Raw genomic sequence first — 5,317 nt, forward strand, 5'->3', positions numbered from 1 at the left:
CAGCAATGATAGACAGCGTTCCCTAGGATATGGAGAGTTGTCACAAAATTTGAAGATGGCGAAGCAAGGTCACCTTCGACGGTCCCTCAAGGTAAAGAAGAGATTGTCAATAGCGGCGATACACTGCCGTGGCGACGTACGGCCACAACCTGGAAGATGACGACATACAGTTATTTTCGACGATATTCCCGAAATACTGTGGAGGATTGTCACCAAGATTATTGAAGGCGACGACATATGGTTATCTTCAACGATGGCGTTCACGAGGCACTGTGGGTGTTGTCACAAACAACAAGATGAAGCAACAGCAAAAATGGTTACGTTCAGAGACGTGTGCTTGACGGTGCAAGATACGTGTTTCTTAACTCTTTTATCTGTTTAACTAATGATTGTTTTACAGGTATCGGTGTTATAAGAATGATTTGGAATCGCAGAACGTTTTGAATCATTCTCCGTCCCTATCGCTACTTTGACTTTCGTTTTCGAAACATAAGTTTCTTCAAACTCAGTCAAAGTGGGGGCTTCTGTAGACACCAAATTGTGTCTCCCCAAAACCAAACCCAGTGATGAATACCTTTCACGTCGAACCATAATCGAATGAGGTGAAAGTGTGAAAAGTCAAGTGATGCGGTTAGTTTTTATTAAAAACCCTTCTCTCTGTTTTCGAAAACCCACTCTATTTTATTAAAACGTCCAATTCAGTTTATTTTGGTCCATAATAAGGGTCCAATAATGGTTTAGTTGGATGGGGGTTGAAAATACCTTTCCAACGATATATTATAAGCCCAATTCCGATGAATAATGAGGAAGTTATGGCCAAAATACTAAACTGGGCCCAAACCGGATTTTACCTACGACCCAATGATCATGAGGAGGGTCCAAAGGTTTAATCCTATTCCTAAACTGATTAGGATTGATTAGAATCTTCTATAAGTTTCTAAAATATCTTAATTATCCTTTTTTGAAAAGATAAGATCAAGGAATTTGATTTGAATATAAACTTTCCTTTTTTAAAACTTTCCTAATTCTATTCGGATTTAAAGATGCTCAAAGATAGTCAGATATTATTTTCGTGCCTCATATAATTTATCCAAATTTTATATGGTTGGATAGATCTTGAAATTATATTTCCAATGATATATTATAATATTAATTCCGAGCTATAACGAAAAAGATATTAAAGGAATACGAAACTCTATCTAAAACTGACACCCTTTTACTATTTCGGCCATATCTTTTTATATACAAAATATTTTAATCTGATTCCAATTGCATTTGAAAGTAGACTTCAAGAGCTTTCCAACGACATATTATATGACTTATTTGGACTTCTAGATCAAAAGATATGATAAAAACAAAATCTGCAAAAACTGTCTCTGTCGCCAAACGACAGGCTTGTCGCCTCGCGACAGACTCTGTCGCCTGGCGAAGATAAATTTCTGGCGACAAGGTCGGTTTGTTAGAGACAGAGTGGAGTTTTATTCCTTATCAAATTCTATGATTTTCCGGACTATTTTCCTTATAAATAGGGTCTCGAACCTCTGTTTTTAATCATCAACTCTTAATCAACTATCATCAATTCTCATTAACTCTTCCTTATTCTCTCTCTCTCTTTCTAAACCAACCTTTTTACATACACAATTCCGCATTCACAAGACTTAGAGTCTCTTAGCCAAGTTCGAAGTTGCCTTCGCCCTAGACGTGCAAGGTTGATAATTTCTGAGGGTTTGGTCCAAAACTAGTCAAAACTTTATTTAATTTGATTTCAATTTAATTCTTTAATAATTCTTTATTATTTTCATTGAAGTTTACTAGCTTGTGTATTTTGTTATTAGAAAGAGGTACGAGGCTTCAAAGTATGTAATCTTATTACTCTCTTTCAATGTAGAAAGCATGTTTATTATTGATTAATTCCTAGTATCACGTTAGGATGTTATTATTGCTTTCTAGTATCATGTTTAGGGTGCCTTTAATCTTTTCTAATATCATGTTATCGTGTTAGTACCATGTTAGGTTTAAAGCTTTGATCTTTATTGTTTAGTGACATGCTAGGGTTTGTTATTAATCTTGTTAGTATCATGCCTAGGATCTTGCTATTATTTTCAAGCTTTATTATGCCTTATCATGTTATTATCATCGTTATTATTTATTATTATCCTTTATCCTGTTGCTTGTTTTTTATTGTTATTGCTTGATCACACCTTTTATGATTGTTAAAGGGAATTTGTACTTGAAATCACGCTTAATAAGATAATTAATAATTTGGTTTAGGCTAATGTGATTTTAATTCAAGTGATCGCCAATAATAGTCTTATTTGTGCATTAATATTCAACCAACATAGATAAACAGGGTAGGTTTAATATAATGTTTGTATGTTATTCGAAAAGCGCACATGAATACGAGCAGAACAAAGTAGAGGCCAATTTTATAGGGCGGGTCCTTTCTTTTGTAGATTGGATTCGTACCCTCATCCCCGGACCCTATTTGGTTCAAGACCTTATGGAGTAGTTGATGGTCCTTTTGGATTGTCTTTTGGGTTTACAAGTTCCTAAAACTTGTTGGCGACTCTTTTTGCTCTTTTTCTTTCCCTTTGGAACGCCACCGTACTTTAGTGTATGATCACAGTGGGGTTCAAGTTTGGGGTTATCATAATGCTTGAAATATTCCCTACAGTTTTTGGCGACTCCACTGGGGAGGATTTCTATTTATTTCCTAAAATTTATTTAATTTTGGCAATTATTTAGAATGAGCGGATGAGACTCGAAAAATTCTAAGTATTTCATGTGCGTGATTTGATTAACATTATTGTCATATGCATTAAAAGGTCCACATGGGAGCACCCCATGAGTCAATCCATAGGAATTTTACACGTAGGAAATTTGAGAAATATCTTTCATGACTAGAATCGAAAAGATGATGCGAAATCTGGAAAATTCGAAGAACACAGAAACTTGCCAAGGCATGTAGGAACTAGCGTCTAGAAAACAGGGCTTGTCACCCGTAAAAAGTTTCTGTCGCCTGGCGACATGAGCTTTTTTGCGGCGACAGTCCCTGTAGTCTGGCGCCAAGTTCTTCCAATACCGAGCCAGGGGTCTGCCTTCTTGCTTTGACCATTTCTAGCATTGTTGGCTTGATTTTGCTTATTGATTGAGTCCTTTTCTCACTTTTCTGAACCCATATGTGTTCTACATATGGAAATAACCCTCTGGGGGTTCCTGCTTCACCTGCTTAATGGAATATCCCACTATCATGTGCAAAGTTCAAATTTGGGTACGTGCAAAGTTTGTGAATCCACCAAACCATGGAGTCGAGTTCGATTTCATCACGAACTCGCGGAATCCTGTCCATTCGCTCCAACCCTCACGGTAGGCTTGTGTGCAATGCATATGGATTCATAACCATGGACCTTTTTGACTTAACCCATATCCTTGAACTTTAGAGAACTAGAGTTATGGTTAGGTTGCAAACTCATCATATTGTGACTATGTGAACTACTTGTGCACCCTTGCTTGTATATATTATATATGTGTTAACCGTTTGTTTGACTTGTGATTAAGACTAAATAAATTGACTAATGACTAAAAGGACTTTGTCTAATTAATTAATTAATTAAAGGCTAATAAATCAATCAATTCGACTTAGTACAACTTTAGGCATGTCCATTTAGAGTAAAATTACTGGAAACAGTCTAAATTAATGTTCCAGCAATGGCACAGGAATTTGGACTGTGGCGCTGCAGTTTAGTGGACTGTGGCGCTGCAGTTTAGTGTCTGCAGTTTAGGAATTTGAAGGTTCAAGAAGACAAAGCCTTCAACAGAGGGCTTTAAGATTAAAAAGAGTCTATTGCTTGGATTTGAGAAGGGCGGTTTGAGATGAAGCGACCTTCAATAGCTTTCACTATGATTGGGGAGGTTATTATTAGATTTGAAAAGAACGATTCAAGATGAAGCGGTCTTTGATAGCTTTCGCTAAGATTGAGGAAGTTATCACTTGATTTGGAGAAGATAGCACGAGATGGGCGATCTTCGACGACCTTCACTAAGATTGTGGAAGTTGTCACCAAGATTTGAGAAGATAGCACAAGATGGGCGATCTTCGACAATGTCCGCTAAGATTGTGGAAGTTGTCACCTAGATTTGAGAAGAGCGGTTCGTGATGAGGCGGTCTTCGACGACATTCACTAAGATTGTGGAAGTTGTCACCTATATTTGAGAAGAGCGGTTCATGATGAGGCGGTCTTCGACGACATTCGCTATGATTGGGAAGGTTGTCACCATGATTCAAGGAAAAGCTCGAGATGTAGCAGCAATGATAGACAGCGTTCCCTAGGATATGGAGAGTTGTCACAAAATTTGAAGATGGCGAAGCAAGGTCACCTTCGACGGTCCCTCAAGGTAAAGAAGAGATTGTCAATAGCGGCGATACACTGCCGTGGCGACGTACGGCCACAACCTGGAAGATGACGACATACAGTTATTTTCGACGATATTCCCGAAATACTGTGGAGGATTGTCACCAAGATTATTGAAGGCGACGACATATGGTTATCTTCAACGATGGCGTTCACGAGGCACTGTGGGTGTTGTCACAAACAACAAGATGAAGCAACAGCAAAAATGGTTACGTTCAGAGACGTGTGCTTGACGGTGCAAGATACGTGTTTCTTAACTCTTTTATCTGTTTAACTAATGATTGTTTTACAGGTATCGGTGTTATAAGAATGATTTGGAATCGCAGAACGTTTTGAATCATTCTCCGTCCCTATCGCTACTTTGACTTTCGTTTTCGAAACATAAGTTTCTTCAAACTCAGTCAAAGTGGGGGCTTCTGTAGACACCAAATTGTGTCTCCCCAAAACCAAACCCAGTGATGAATACCTTTCACGTCGAACCATAATCGAATGAGGTGAAAGTGTGAAAAGTCAAGTGATGCGGTTAGTTTTTATTAAAAACCCTTCTCTCTGTTTTCGAAAACCCACTCTATTTTATTAAAACGTCCAATTCAGTTTATTTTGGTCCATAATAAGGGTCCAATAATGGTTTAGTTGGATGGGGCTTGAAAATACCTTTCCAACGATATATTATAAGCCCAATTCCGATGAATAATGAGGAAGTTATGGCCAAAATACTAAACTGGGCCCAAACCGGATTTTACCTACGACCCAATGATCATGAGGAGGGTCCAAAGGTTTAATCCTATTCCTAAACTGATTAGGATTGATTAGAATCTTCTATAAGTTTCTAAAATATCTTAATTATCCTTTTTTGAAAAGATAAGATCAAGGAATTTGATTTGAATATAAACTTTCCTTTTTTA

This window comes from Chenopodium album, chromosome 21, assembly GCF_948465745.1.
Source record: "Chenopodium album chromosome 21, dcCheAlbu1.1, whole genome shotgun sequence".
NCBI classification, from domain to species: Eukaryota; Viridiplantae; Streptophyta; class Magnoliopsida; order Caryophyllales; family Amaranthaceae; genus Chenopodium; species Chenopodium album.